This window comes from Mytilus galloprovincialis, chromosome 11, assembly GCF_965363235.1.
Source record: "Mytilus galloprovincialis chromosome 11, xbMytGall1.hap1.1, whole genome shotgun sequence".
NCBI lineage: Eukaryota > Metazoa > Mollusca > Bivalvia > Mytilida > Mytilidae > Mytilus > Mytilus galloprovincialis.
In genome coordinates, this window is record NC_134848.1 from 67995439 (window position 1) to 68012943 (window position 17505).

Below are 17505 nucleotides of genomic sequence, written 5' to 3' on the forward strand. Positions count from 1 at the left end.
TGTACTTTAACTAGGATTTATAATAAGCACGGAAAGTTTAACACAAATATTTGTAGTCTTGATTGAAATTAATGAAATATTTATAAATACAAGACGAATTATAAAAAAAGTAAAGTTCATCATGTGCATGTAAAGTTATGTCACATTTTTTCTTTCTTTCAGATAAGGTATATACACTTTTAGAAAATTAGTTATTTGGTATATAAAAACACTTAATGGCTGTGTTGTTCAGTATAATAAAACACATAATGACTGGTTGTGCGGGTAATAGCAAGTTTGTTGTCCCTTCGCATACCAACTATTGCTCTCGGCTTTGCCTCGAGCAATAGTTGGTACCTCAGGGACAACAAACTTGCTATTACCCTCACACCCAGTCAATAGGTGTATAATATTAAATATTCGATTTATTAATATTAAAAAATAATATTTAATATTAATAAATGATTTATTAATATTAATAAATAGGGAATAAATTCCACAACGGCTTGCCATACAAGTCCGCTTTTCAAGTTAACTAGATTTTGGTCCTAGGACTGGTCAGAGCAGTCCTAAATTTGGTCACGGGTTAACTTTGACCAGTCCAAATGACTGGTTATCAAGTTAACTTGCTGTACAGGTTAGGACTGCACCCATCTGTATTTATGTTTAGGTCATGGTTCTACAGGCTTCTTCGCATATTTGTAAACAAACCAATATGACCGCCACACGTGATTACCTTTGCACATGTGAAAAAAATATTTCTGACAAAAGTCAGATTTCTCTTGTCAAAAGGGATTTATATTTATATTGCAATAAATTATTCAGAAGGAGGTACATTCAGTTTCAATTATATTTCTTATTCTATGAGCATTTAGAGTTTAATCAAATTCTCCCAACAGTAACGTACTGCTCTTGTCAACTGAGTCTTAAATAATTTTATAAATACTTAATAGATTCAAACCATTTGAAGTAGAAAGGCATCTAGTTCACATGACAAGGAAAACAATGAATAAAGACACCAATTTAATAAGAAATAGATCGTTTTTATTTATTAAAAACAAAATCTTCTTGTCTGCAAGATTGCAAATTCGTAACTTCAAGGGCGAACTTTTAAACAGGGCGAGTTGTCCCGATACCAAATTCACGCATGCGTACTACAAATATCTACAGTAAAAACATCCGGTTACAAGTAAACAAATAACGTTCATGGATTTCATGTGGATCAGATGAAATCTATTAATTTACATAAATAAAAAGGTCATATTTACGATAGTGATTGTTTTTCAATCCTAATTTACAAATTAAATGATTCAGATGCTTAATCATGTGTAAAAATCTGTGTCAGGAATCTTAAGTTGTTATGAAATTGTAATACACAGAAACGAATGCGGCATACGGAGGCTCAATGAGTTTAAAGTCGGTCCCATAGGTCTTCAGAAGACTTGACGTCTTCTTCCACCAAAAAATCTAAATATTATATATGTAAAACAAGAATTTGTCTATGATATATTGCAGTTGGGATTTTGCTCATTGTTGACTGTAAGCTGACTTTTAGTGTTTAGTTTCTGCGTCTTTTAGTCTATTATGGAGAGTTGTCTCATTGACGTTTATACCAGGAATAGATAACCTTAGCCGTATTTGGCACAACTTTTTGCAATTTTCAAGTTTCAAAACAACACTCACAATTTTTGGAAACTTTTTTTTGAACATGGTAGTAAATGTAAGAAATGCGGTCATCAGCAATTGTGTCGCCAATTCACCAACTGTGAAGATACTAGTTCTTAAAAAAATACCACTGTCCCTACACCGGTACCTATAAAAACAACACCACAGAACAAATCAATTACACTATAAATCTTGATTGTATGTAAAACATCAAGAAGCTGTTGTATTTGGAATCCGGGTCCGTCCGCCCTGATTCTGGTTCGCCCTAGTTTCTGTTCGCCCTAATACCTGTTCGCCTCGAGTCCGTTCGCCCTGATTTTATTTTTTAGTATAGTGTTGCGTTGTGTGTATATAATTGAATGTGTTGAAGTCAGTCTACAATTTGGCCGAATATTTACGATGTATCATGTTGTTTATAGCTAGCTCAGTGCTACTAGGACTAGGTTATAAGTTTCTGTACATTTCAGGACTACAAGATATTGTGACTTCAAGGTATTGCCTTGAGGACTAAGTTTGTATCTGTATGTTATTACGTTACTAGGAAATTTAAATTTCTGTGAATTTCAGCACTACATTGTATTTTTAAATGTAAAACAACTGAAGACTAAATGATTTGTATGTAATTGAATATGTTGAAGTTTACATTCACCGAATATTTATTTATGATGTATATTCTGTGGTACTGCTATTAGAAAATAAGTTTCTCGGAATTTCAGCACTACATTGTATTTTTAAATGTGAAACAACTGAAGACTAAGTTGTTGTCTTGCTGCTACGAGGATAAGTTTCTGTGAATTCAAAGACTACAAAGTATTTGACATAAAACAACTAAAGCACTATAAGTGAAACAAATACCAAAAAACACAGTCACACTGCTGTACATTGATCCCTTGTCATCGGTGTTTTTACCCATCCAAGCTGACTATTTTATTTGAGAAAAATGTTATTTTCATTATTAATCCATCAAAGACAATTCATATAACAATCAGTGATATCAAAGATTTCAAATGATACCTTATCAGCAATCAAAATTCAATCAACAGTAATTAAAAGTAATAAAGTGTAACAATGCAACCAAGAATTTTATTTAATTTATATAAATTTGGCAAATATTCTGTATTTAACTTTTAATAGATATACATAAATTTCAATATATATATTTCGTTCGTTAATGTAATATATACATATCATAAATGAATATAGGGCGAACGAACCCAGGGCGAACGGACTATCAGGGCGAACAAACTCAGTGCGAACGAACCTAGGGCGAACATGTAATCAGGGCGAACGATCCCGATACCTTGTATTTGTTAAAATGCCAGAAAAGGACATATTACATGTTGTGTGGTTGTAACACAAGGTGTTCTATAACCAACTGGTGTCAGATGTTGCCGTCCGGTTAAAATATATATGATCTTATCTTATCTTATAGGCGATAAAACCTTAAAGACCAGGACAAATACATATATATATATATTCAGAATGAGAAAACAGCATCCCTTATTCAAGCTGACTATTATGGCACGCCGTTTTTATATTTATTCAAATTTGAAGATATCTTATTTATTTAACAAGATATCTTATTAAGTATTAAGATATCTTTAATTTTTATATGATATCTTATTTAATTTGAAAGTAAATAAGATATCTCTATTAGTTTATAAGATATCTCTATTAGTTTATAAGGTATCTCTATAAGTTAAAAAGATATCTCTATTAATTAATAAGATATCTTATAAAGTATATAATTATATATGTAAAACAAGAATGTGTCTATGATATATTGCAGTTGGCATTTTGCTCATTGTTGACTGTAAGCTGACTTTTAGTGTTTAGTTTCTGCGTCTTTTAGTCTATTATGGAGAGTTGTCTCATTGACGTTTATACCAGGAATAGATAACCTTAGCCGTATTTGGCACAACTTTTTGCAATTTTCAAGTTTCAAAACAACACTCACAATTTTTGGAAACTTTTTTTTGAACATGGTAGTAAATGTAAGAAATGCAGTCATCAGCAATTGTGTCGCCAATTCACCAACTGTGTAGATACTAGTTCTTAAAAAAATACCACTGTCCCTACACCGGTACCTATAAAAACAACACCACAGAACAAATCAATTACACTACAAATCTTTATTGTATGTAAAACATCAAGAAGCTGTTGTATTTGTTAAAATGCAAGAAAAGGACATATTACATATGTTGTGTGGTTGTAACACAAGGTGTTCTATAACCAACTGGTGTCAGATGTTGCCGTCCGGTTAAAATATATATGATCTTATCTTATCTTATAGGCGATAAAACCTTAAAGACCAGGACAAATACATATATATATTCAGAATGAGAAAACAGCATCCCTTATTCAAGCTGACTATTATGGCACGCCGTTTTTATATTTATTCAAATTTGAAGATATCTTATTTATTTAACAAGATATCTTATTAAGTATTAAGATATCTTTAATTTTTATATGATATCTTATTTAATTTGAAAGTAAATAAGATATCTCTATTAGTTTATAAGATATCTCTATTAGTTTATAAGGTATCTCTATAAGTTAATAAGATATCTCTATTAATTAATAAGATATCTTATAAAGTATATAAGATATCTTACTTCTTTATAAAGATATCTTTTAAATACATACTTTATAACATATCTTATTAATTAATAGAGATATCTTATAAACTAAAAGAGATATCTTATTAACTTATGGAGATATCTTATATATTAAATAAGATATCTGTATAACCAATTAAATAAGATATCTCTATAAGTTAATAAGATATCTCTAAAAGTTTATAAGATATCTCTATTAGTTTATAATATATCTCTATAAGTTAATAAGATATCTCTAAAAGTTTATAAGATATCTCTATTAGTTTATAACATATCTCTATAAGTTAATAAGATATCTCTATTAATTAATAAGATATCTTATAAAGTATATAAGATATCTTACTTCTTTATGAAGATATCTTTTAAAATACATATTTTATAAGATATTTTATTAATTAATAGAGATATCTTATTAATTAATAGAGATATCTCATTAATTAATAGAGATATCTTATAAACTAATAGAGATATCTTATTAATTAATAGAGATATCTTATAAACTAATAGAGATATCTTATTAACTTATGGAGATATTAAGATATCTCAATTAGTTTATAAGAACTAAATAAGATATCTCGAAATTGAATAAATATAATAACGGCGTGCCATAGACTATGTTCATTATTGAAAGCTGCACGGTGACCTATAGTTGTTCATTTTTGTGAATGGATGAACATTTCTCGTTTAATTTTTACTGTAAGAATAGAGCTGCATAACATTGTTGAACTACCCTAAAGTATATGTAGTATGTATTCGTAGTTAAAATGAAATACAAAACGAAACATATATGATAAAACAAAATATCAAGAAATGACAGATGACTAAATGCATGTACAAGAAGAAACTCACCTTTTTATCAATAAATTTAATGAATAAAAACTGATTGTTTCTATTTACATGTACATATTTACAATATACAATTCCCCTGTGCTATGGTTTGCCATCTCCTTTTTTTTTTTAAAAAAGCATGGTTGGTTACATGTTATGAATTCACTTAAAATTTCGGGATTTTTTTTCCAAGTAAACGGAATCAGAAAAAAAAATCACTATCCTATGTCGAATACCTAAAACTTGGCAAAGAATATGAAAAGTGTTTGAAGTAAAGTATGGTTTCATTTTTAAAGTACGTCAACGTTTATTCATCGAGTCTATTGAGTGAAAGAAAAGGCAGGATGAACAACTTGGGGAGGGGGGGGGGGGGAGTCAATGAAAAAAATATGTGAATTGAGTTTTGTTTTGTTTTATCCTACATTGAACTTTTGATGTCGTCCCTTGATCCAGAGGAGACATTTGAATTAAATATTTCGATGTGAAAACTGTTACACATTTATAAAAGCTAGAATTGTGATTGGATAATCAAGAACACAAGCTTTAAACGACCATGACCATGCACGTGAATATTGATCAGTCCATTCAACGTTATAGTACGTGTGTTCTATTTTCGCAGGTGTGAGGTCGAAGGTTTGAATTGACCAATGAAAACGATCGCTCCTTTAAGAGTTAATCTAATAAAGTTTGTTGGAGTGATTATGTCGCACGACCTTTCGCTAAGTTTGGCCGCAGCTAGGTGTAAGATGTACTTATCCAAGGAATAGATAACCTTAGCCGTATTTGGCACAACTTTTTGGAATTTTGGATCCTAAATGCTTTTCAACTTTTTACTTTTTTAGCTTTACAACTATTTTGATCTGAGCGTCTTATGTTATGTAGACGAATCGCGCGTCTGGCGTATTTATTTATAACCCAGGTACATTTGATAACTTGCATAACATGTATGAAATACATTAATATAATAAATGGGGAATGTGTCAATGGAACACAGATCACTTGCTCACTATATAAAGTTATAAGGAGACATACATGTAACTGAAGAACGCTAAAAGTGAAGCTATCCAAATTTGTACTTGGTCCGAGTTTTGTGATTATAACAATTGTTTATAAGTCTCATAGTATTTAGTTGAGGCAACTTGAATAAGAGAATGGAAACGAATAAATCAGCAATTTTTCCATTTATAAAGGGTTAAAGGTTAAAGCAACCCCACCAGATTTCATAATTGATCAGTATTTTGTTGTAATATACATTTTGTATCAGTTTCATAGCATTTGGTTGAGATAAACTGAAGTTAGAGAACGGAAACAAAAAATTCAGCAATGTGTCCAATTGTAATTTGTTAAGGGACATAACTCTAGAACGGTTTGAGTGACAACACCAAACTTCAAATATGATCTGGTGTTTTTTTTGTGGATACAAGCATTGTGTATTTAGTTTCATATAGTTGGTTTATGCAAAGTAAAGTTTAAGAACGAAAGAATGAAAACCAACTTTGGGACAGAAAGACGGAAGGACATACTTAATGCCCCCGCTTCTACGGCGGGGGCATAAAAATCATTTATCACTGTTTTAAAACAGTTATATAGATGTATTATCACATCAAATAAATGGGGATTGTGCCCATAAGACACAGATGAGGCTCCCACTTGCAAATCATATCAAGTTAAAAATAGACATAACTGAAGAACGGTAACAGTAAAGCTATTCAAATTTGTACTAGATCCGAGTTTTGTGGTAGATGTAATAACAGTTGTTTTTAAACTTTCATGGTATTTGATTGAGGCAAACTAAAGTAAGAGAACAATAAAATGCCCTGCAGTGCGCAGCTTGATACGACCGCAGAGGTTAACAATTGGGGCCAGTATGGACACAAATTCAAGCTTGATACAGCTCTGAATTTGGATTGTGATTAAATATTTGACACATGCAGCATATGTTTCTGACAAAGAATTGAAGTGCTCTTATTGAACTTATTTTTTTTTACCTCTTAAGGTCCAATATCTAAAATCTACATTGATTGATTCAACATATCAAAATATCAAAGAATCTCAAGAATTCAATTTTTGATGAAATCAAACAATATAAAAAAGATGTGGTATGATTGCTAATGAGACAACTGCCCACAAGAGACCAAAATGACACAGACATTAACAACTATAGGTCACTGTACGGCCTTCAACAATGAGCAAAGCCAATACCGCATAGTCCGCTAAAAGAGGCCCCTATAAGACAATGTAAAACAATTCAAACGAGAAAACTAACGGCCTTATTTATATAAAATAAAAATGAACGAAAAACAAATATGTAACACATAAACAAACGACAACCACTGAATTACAGGCTCCTGAAACAAAGTTTAATTTGGGACCTGTTGGACCTTAATGTAGACCAATTTGAAAACGGTAGAGAAAATCACAAATCTGAATACACAGTTAGATTCAGCATATCAGACAACCCTACTAATTCATTGTTTTTTATGAAAACAAACAAAGTTTAATTTTAGACCTTTTGGACCTCATTTGCACCAATTTAAAAACGGGGCCCAAATTCCAAAAACTTAAATACACAGTGAGATTCAGCATATTAAAGAACTTTAAGAATTCAAGAATAAAACCCCATTGAAATTGGTCAAGAAATAAGTAATTTATGTTTTGGCCCCTAATTGAATTCCTACATGTCCTAAACAGTATGGGCCCCAAAACTCAATGCCAACCTTCCTTTTTTTGGTATGGAACCTTGTGGTACAATTGAAGAAAGATCCATACACTAAAACACAATTTATTGCCTAGAAACTAGAAAGAGAAAAAATTGTGTACCCTTTTGGGCACCTTGTTCCTAAACTGTTATGACAATAACCCCAAACTAAAGGCTCTAAAGAGCCTGTGTCGCTCACCTTGGTCTATGTGAATATTAAACAAAGGACGCAGATGGATTCATGACAAAATTGTGTTTTGGTGATGGTGATGTGTTTGTAAATCTTACTTTACTGAACATTCTTGCTGTTTACAATTATCTCTATCTATAATGAACTTGGCCCAGTAGTTTCAGAGGAGAAGATTTTTGTAAAAGATAACTAAGATTTACGAAAAATGGTTAAAAATTGACTATAAAGGGCAATAACTCCTTAAGGGGTCAACTGACCATTTCGGTCATGCAGACTTATTTGTAAATCTTACTTTGCTGAACATTATTGCTGTTTACAGTTTATCTCTATCTATAATAATATTCAAGATAATAACCAAAAACAGCAAAATTTCCTTAAAATTACCAATTCAGGGGTAGCAACCCATCAACGGGTTGTTCGATTCATCTGAAAATAGCAGGGCAGATAGATCTTGACCTGATAAACAATTTTACCCGGTCAGATTTGCTCTAAATGCTTTGGTTTTTGAGTTATAAACCAAAAACTGCATTTTACCACTATGTTATATTTTTAGCCATGGTGGCCATCTTGGTTGGTTGGCCGGGTGATCAGACACATTATTAAACAAGATACCCCAATGATGATTGTGGCCATTTTTGGTTTAATTTGGCCCAGTAGTTTCAGAGGAGAAGATTTTTCTAAAAGATTACTAAGATTTACGAACTAGAGGCTCTCAAGAGCCTGTGTCGCTCACCTGTTAATGTGTTTACAGATGTTGGCCATCTTCGTTGGTAGGCGGGGTCATTAGACACTTTTTTTTTAAAAAGATACCCTAGTATTATGATTGTGGCCAAGTTTGGTTAAATTTGGCCAAGTAGTTTTAGAAATGATTTTTATACAAGTTACAAAAATGACGAAAAGTTGTTCAATATTGACTATAAAGGGCAATAACTCCTTAAGGGATCCTCTAACAATTTTGATCATGCTGACTTATTTGTAGATCTTACTTTGCTGAACATTATTGCTGTTTACAGTTTATCTCTATCTATAATAATATTCAAGATAATAACCAAAAACAGCAAAATTTCCTTAAAATTACCAATTCAGGGGTAGCAACCCATCAACGGGTTGTTCGATTCATCTGAAAATAGCAGGGCAGATAGATCTTGACCTGATAAACAATTTTACCCGGTCAGATTTGCTCTAAATGCTTTGGTTTTTGAGTTATAAACCAAAAACTGCATTTTACCACTATGTTATATTTTTAGCCATGGTGGCCATCTTGGTTGGTTGGCCGGGTGATCAGACACATTATTAAACAAGATACCCCAATGATGATTGTGGCCATTTTTGGTTTAATTTGGCCCAGTAGTTTCAGAGGAGAAGATTTTTCTAAAAGATTACTAAGATTTACGAACTAGAGGCTCTCAAGAGCCTGTGTCGCTCACCTGTTAATGTGTTTACAGATGTTGGCCATCTTCGTTGGTAGGCGGGGTCATTAGACACTTTTTTTTTAAAAAGATACCCTAGTATTATGATTGTGGCCAAGTTTGGTTAAATTTGGCCAAGTAGTTTTAGAAATGATTTTTATACAAGTTACAAAAATGACGAAAAGTTGTTCAATATTGACTATAAAGGGCAATAACTCCTTAAGGGATCCTCTAACAATTTTGATCATGCTGACTTATTTGTAGATCTTACTTTGCTGAACATTATTGCTGTTTACAGTTTATCTCTATCTATAATAGTATTCAAGATAATAACCAAAAACTGCAAAATTTCCTTAAAATCACCAATTTTAGGGCAGCAACCCGACAACAGGTTGTCCGATTCAATTGAAAATTTGTGAGGGGATATATCTTATTCTGATGGACATTAAAATCTTGAAAGATTTGCCCTAAATGTCTTAGTTTCAAAGATATAAAGCAAAAACTGCATTTTACCACTATGTTCTAATTTTAGCCATGTCGGCCATTTTGTTTGGTAGGCTGGGTCATCGGACACATTTTATAAACTGTAAACCACAATGATAATTGTGGCCAAGTTTGGTTAAATTTGGCAAAGTAGTTTCAGAGAAGAAGATTTTTAGAAAAGTAACAAAAAATGACGAAAAGTTGTTAAAAATTTACTATAAAGGGCAATAACTCCTTAAGGGGTCGACTGACCATTTTGGTCATGCTGACTTATTTGTAGTTCTTACTTTGCTGAACATTATTGCTGTTTACAGTTTATCTCTATCTATAATAGTATTCAAGATAATAACCAAAAACTGCAAAATTTCCTTAAAATAACCATTTCACAGGCAGCAACCCAACAACAGGTTGTCCGATTCGTCTGAAAATTTCAGGGCAGATAGATCTTGACCTGATCAACAATTTTACCCCCATGTCAGATTTGCTCTAAATGCTTTGGTTTTTGAGTTATAAGCCAAAAACTGCATTTTACCCTTTTGTTCTATTTTTAGCCATGGCGGCCATCTTGGTAGGTTTGACGGGTCACGCCACACATTTTTTAAACTAGATACCCCAAGGATGATTGTGGCCAAGTTTGGTAGAATTTGGCCAAGTAGTTTCAGAGGAGAAGATTTTTGTAAAAGTTTACGGACGACGGACGACGGACGACAAGTGATGAGAAAAGCTCACTTGACCTTTCAGGTCAGGTGAGCTAAAAATGGTTAAAAATTGACTCTAAAGGGCACTAACTCCTAAAGGGGTCAACTGACCATTTTGATCATGTTGACTTATTTGTAAATCTTACTTTGCTGAACATTATTGCTGTTTACAATTTATCCCTATCTATAATAATATTCAAGATAATAACCAAAAACAGCAAAATTTCCTTAAAATTACCAATTCAGGGGTAGCACCCCATCAACGGGTTGTTCGATTCATCTGAATATAGCAGGGCAGATAGATCTTGACCTGATAAACAATTTTACCCCAGTCAGATTTGCTCTAAATGCTTTGGTTTTTGAGTTATAAGCCAAAAACTGCATTTTACCCCTATGTTCTATTTTTAGCCATGGCGGCCATCTTGGTTGGTTGGCCGGGTCACACCACACATTTTTTTAAACTAGATACCCCAATTGTTATTGTGGCCAAGTTTGGTTTAATTTGGCCCAGTAGTTTCAGAGGAGAGGATTTTTGTAAAAGATAACTAAGATTTACGAAAAATGGTTAAAAATTGACTATAAAGGGCAATAACTCCTAAAGGGGTCAACTGACCATTTCGGTCATGTAGACTTATTTGTAAATCTTACTTTGCTGAACATTATTGCTGTTTACAGTTTATCTCTATCTATAATAATATTCAAGATAATAACCAAAAACAGCAAAATTTCCTTAAAATTACCAATTCAGGGGTAGCAACCCATCAACGGGTTGTTCGATTCATCTGAAAATAGCAGGGCAGATAGATCTTGACCTGATAAACAATTTAACTCCATCAGATTTGCTCTAAATGCTTTGGTTTTTGAGTTATAAGCCAAAAACTGCATTTTACCCCTATGTTCTATTTTTAGCCATGACGGCCATCTTGGTTGGTTGGCCGGGTCACACCACACATTTTTTAAACTAGATACCCCAATGATGATTGTGGCCAAGTTTGGTTTAATTTGGCCCAGTAGTTTCAGAGGAGATTTTTGTAAAAGTTAACGACGACGGACGACGGACGCCAAGTGATGGGAAAAGCTCACTTGGCCCTTCGCGGCAGGTGAGCTAAAAATCAATCCAAACTTCCTGTTGTGGTTTCAAACCTTGTGTGTAAATTTCAAAGTGATCCTTTCACTGAAACTAAAGTTATTATCCGGAAACTAAGTGTTTTCGGCCGATGCTGACAATGACGATGACACTGTGATACCAATATACGACCGCACAATTTGTTTGCGGTCCTATAAAAACAAAAAATATAGCAAATCTTTCAAAAGTAAAGGAGCATAACTCTAGAATGGTTAAAGTGACACCCCCATAATTTAAACTTGATCTGTATTTAGCCATTATAAGCATTGTGTATAAGTGATATACCATTTGGATAAGGCAAACCAATGTTAGAGAGCGGAAACAAAAAATTAAGCAATCTTTCCTATTGTAAAGGGGCATAACTCTAAAATGGTTAACTTAGAGTGACGCCCCTGATTCAAACTTGGCACTCACACCACATCTTCCTATATCTATTGATCTGTATGTTGTTGTTTTAAGCATTGTGAATCAGTTTCAAACCATCCAGTTGAGACAAACTAAAGTTAGAGAACAATATCAACTTTGTGACATACAGATGGAAAGACGTACGTACAGACAAGTGTATAACTTAATGCCCCCTCTGCTACAGCGCGGGCATAAAAATGAGGTGAAAGTCAGATAAACTAATCCTGAAATACTAATACACCTTACAATCATGCCATATACACAAAAGTTGACCTACTGCTTCCAGTTTCTTATCAAACTTAACCAGGAAACCTTAACATTGACCAATGTACTATAAAAATTAGGTCAAGATCAAATGAACCCTGTCAGACAGACATGTACACCTTACAATTAATATATGCATTAAATACAGTTGACATATCATGTGTATTGTTCATGGTATCTAAAAAACACAAAGAACATAACTATTAAAACTTAACATTGACAAATGGACCATAAAAATGAGAGCAGGGTCAGATGATACCTGCCAGACAGACATTACAGTCATTCCATATACATTTATATATATATCAAATATAGTTGACCTATAGTATTGCTAATAGTTTAAGAAAAACAGATCAAAACAGAAAACTTAACTCTGAGTAATGAACATAGAAAATGAGGTCAAGGTAAAATAATACCTGCCAGACTGACATGTACATTGTAAAAAATGTCCATACACTATAAAAAATAGATGACCTATTGCATAAAATATTCAATAAAGACCAAAACGCAAAATTGTTTTAAACTTCTACCACTGAACCATGAAAATGAGCTCAAGGTCAGATGACATCTGCCAGTCTGACAAGTACACCTTGCAACCACCTCAAATCCAATTATAGTTGACCAATTGATCATAGTATAGATCTGAAATATATATACATGCATGGATTTGACCATGAAACTTAATCTTGTTCAATCATTCATATAATGAGGTCGAGGTCAGATGAACCTATCTTACAGGCACAAGTACCTTTGAGGTAAACACATACTAATATAGTTATTCTTTTAATTGTAACTAATTGGATAAAAATTAACCTTACAAAAAAATTTCTTTCAAGTAGAAACAGAACAAAACAAATAACAGACTGATACTTCATAACATAAGGCATCAATATACAAAGTATGAAGCATCCAGGTCTTCCACTTTCTAAAATATAAAGCTTTTACATGTTATAGTAGTAAGTTAACAACTCAGTGAATGCTGCCAATGCCAGATCACTATCACTATATGTTGAGCTAGGCTAAACAAAAATCAAATATATTAGTCAAAAATACTTACTTAAGAGCAATAACTCCAATAGCACATGTACAATAAGTCATCTGAATTTTAATGGAAATAGGAAAAATAGATCTCCACATTCTAACTACTTTTCATTAAGGTGGTACCCAACACTTTCACTAAAATTAATTTGGCTCGTTTAATTTTCATAAAATTTTGTCAAAGTATTTACTATGACACTTTAACATTGTTTAACAAATATATAAACATTTTGAAAATTTTGAACCAACCGTTTTGTCAGAAAAAATACACTAGTTACAGTGTATATAGCAGTTTGACAAACACCAATTTCCAACCAGGAAAAGTACAAACAGAGGTTCATCCTCTCAAAAGTATGCAAAAGACTGTTACTTATTACAGCAGTTTATTTCTGGCGACCCGTCTAGCATTGATGAAGTTTTTCGTAAGGACGAGCCTAAATCTGTAAGCGAACATAACGCAGTACCGCTGAATTGCCATCTTATCGAATTAAAAACAACGCTTCATATGACTATTGATAGGTTGAACGAAGTTGAAATGTTGGGTAATGCTAACCGTACAGTAATTGAAAAATTACAAACTGAGAATGAGAAGTTGAGACGAGAATTGGAAGACTCAAACGAGAGACTGAGTAAGCATATTGTATTCAGCGAACGTAAATACACGCAATACGAAGCGAACTTAAAATTATTAAATCAGCAATCGAAAGCAATTGGTGAATTTGATTTCAACATGTATTCAGAAAAAATTAAACAGATAGGCAATGAACAGATACGACATAGCAAACTACTTCTAAGTGCACAAAAAAGTTTTAACGAACTAAAAATGTCGTGTCAACAGTCGTACGCAACAAAAGTTAGCCCACACATTACCCCAGATAACATTCCGGTCAGTTCTACTGATAGTACAACTCAGAGTTATAATTCACGAATGCGATCACCCGAATCGGAGATTTCTAACGGTACAGTTAAAGACTCACAACAACCACACGAAACACTCCGTACAAATGTTCTTGCAAAAAAAGACGACAGTTATAAAAATGATGAACCAACGACGTTCAAAATACCTGTTCGCTTGCAGGGTTCCACTGCTGCAGTTCAGTCCACTGATGACAACTTCTTTACTGGTGTTTCACGGAAAAGGTCCGCAAGGTATTACTTGTCAGGAATTGATTCGAAGTCAACCCGTTCCGGAATCATGACATATTTAGAGAGTAGAAATGTGCAAGTGACATACCTAAGATTGTTTCAATCGCGAAATAGTTTACGCTATGTGTCTGCTAAATTGAACGTATCCGAACAATGTGCTAATATTATTGAAGGGGAAAATTTTTGGCCAAGTGGTGTGCATTGTAGATGCTGGCTTAGTAACCAGGCGTGGTATCAACGAAGCTCCGAGGTTCCTAGCGATATAAAACAAGGCGAAAACTAAAAACTTTCATAATGAATAGAACTATTATTTCAAATGTTGTATTATTTCTGAATGTATTACTCATTTTGTTTTTTATGTCTAGTATTAAGTTAGTAGCTTGGAACGTCAGGGGTATCATGTCCTCTACTATTTGTCTAAGTAAATTTTTAAAGGACACTGATTGTGATATATGTGTTATATCGGAACATAAATTGAAAGAAAGGTCTTTACATTATTTATCTACTATAGAAAGAGGGTATAACTGTATAAGTAAAGCTGATGCATTACCCATAGGGTATAACGCATATCATGGTAAGGGTGGTATTGCCATATTATACAAAACTTCACTTCAGTTTTCTGTAAATGAAATAAGTGACATTAACTCCAGTAGAATAGCTGGTATTGAACTTAAAAACCAGTCTTATGGTTCACTTTTTATCTTTGGTGCGTACTTACCATCTGATGACTCTATTGAAAATTATAAGAGTGAATTAAATATACTAGATAATTTATATACATACTATAGTGTTTATGGTAATTGTATAATTGCAGGTGATTTAAATGCTAGCTGCTTAGATAAAGACAGACCTATGTCAAACAATTATAAATCAAAAGAGTTATTAAAATTTGTATCTAGGCATCATTTGTTGTATGCCGGGGGTGAAATACAAATAAAAGGGCCAAATTATTCGTATATAACCAAACAAACAATGTTAGATTATATCTTATGCAATGAAAGTATGTATAGAAAACTAAGGTACTATGAAATCCTTGATGAAGGGGAGATAAGTAGCACGTCCGATCATTTGCCAGTTGTGGCTGAGTTTGTGATAGACTCAAACCCGCATCGTGTAATGAACTCTTGCGACAAATTACCTGCTTGGCATAAAGTTTCAGATGCGCAGATAAATGAATACAAAAAACTGCTGAATGATCCCGTTGATATGTTGATTGATAAAATGAGGTCTTTTTCTTATGTCGATATTGACGCCATCAATGACGAATTCGTTATCATTTTACACACTGCTGCTGACATTGCAATCCCGAAATGCGGTTTTAATCCACATACAAAACCTTACTGGAACGCAGATGTAAAACGAGCACATGACAACGAAAGATCAAAGCGTAGATGTTGGGTACTAGAAGGTCGGCCTCGAGGCATGCACTTTGACTCTTATCGAATGTACAAAAGGGCCAAGTCCGAGTTTAGACGTGTACAACAAGTGGCTAATGAACAGTATATACAGAGCTGTTATGATGATCTCAATGAAACTGCCGAATGTGATGTGCGTCTGTTTTGGAAACAAATAAAACGTTTTAAAGGTCGTTCGTCTAAAGTTTATCCCGAGATTGTGTATGAAAATAAAGTGTGTAATACTCCTGAGTCTGTAGCAAACTGTTTCGCCGAATATTTCCATGATATATACCAACCAAAGGATGAGAATAATTTTGACAACGACTTTAAATGTTCTATTGAGAGTACATACAATGAAATTATTAAAACATGTGGTGTTGAAGGTGAATACTTACCTGGTGGGTTGATAACTGAAAAAGAAGTTACCGAATTAATAGGACAGTTAAAGTATAGAAAAGCCGCCGGACATGACAGAGTCCAAAACGAACATTTGCGTCACGGAGGTATCTCTGTTGTGAAGTGTGTAACCGCTATATTCAACATCATCGTCAAACAAGGGCGAATACCGCAGAACTGGAAACTAGGCCTCCTTGTTCCTATCTTCAAAGGTGGAACCAAGTGCAAGACTTCACCGGATAACTACAGACCAGTTAGTTTACTGTCCTGTGTTTTGAAATTATTTGAAAGCGTTATTAAAGCTCGGTTAATAAATTTTGTGCTATTTGATAAAAACATTCCGAATCTCCAACAGCAAGGATTTCAAAAGTACCTTAGTTGCTTAACAGCATCATTTAACCTACATGAGACTATTTATCATAACCTTGAATTATTCAGTAAAATATTTGTTGCATTTTTAGATAGTAAAAAAGCTTTTGATACTGTATGGAGAATTGGGTTAATGTATAAATTGTATAATATAGGGGTAACAGGTAAAATGTGGTCAGTTATAAATGACTGTCATATTGGTACCATGAGTTCTGTAGTTGTTAACCAATGTCATTCTGATTTTTTTCCTGTATTACAAGGTGTAAGGCAGGGAGGGGTATTGTCTGGTTTATTATATTTGATATTTATAAACGAAATGTTGGTTGAACTTGAAAAATGTAACCAGAAAACAGGTGTATATCATATAGCCAGTTGCTCTCCTGCTCTCGCTGACGACATTTCATGTATTGGCACAACCCCGTCAGGTTTACAGCGAATGTTAGATACATGTGCTGACTATGCTAATAGATTGCGATTTTGCTTCAATGCGAAGAAATCTTGTGTAATGCAATTCTCCCTAAATCCACGAGAAGTTCGGTTACAATACGATTGGCATATTGCAAACAGTGTTCTCCCGTTAGCAGAGGATTATACTCATTTGGGTATTGAACTAAACTATAAATTTAGATCGGCAGAAAGGACCTCTAACGCATGTAGAAGAGGCAAAAACTCATTTTTCGCGCTTAATGGTGTATGTCTCAAGTCAGCAAATCCATGCGTTCTACTTAAACTGTATAAATCTATTGTGTTACCTACTGTACTGTATGGTTGTGAAATGTGGACTAATTTAAAGTCA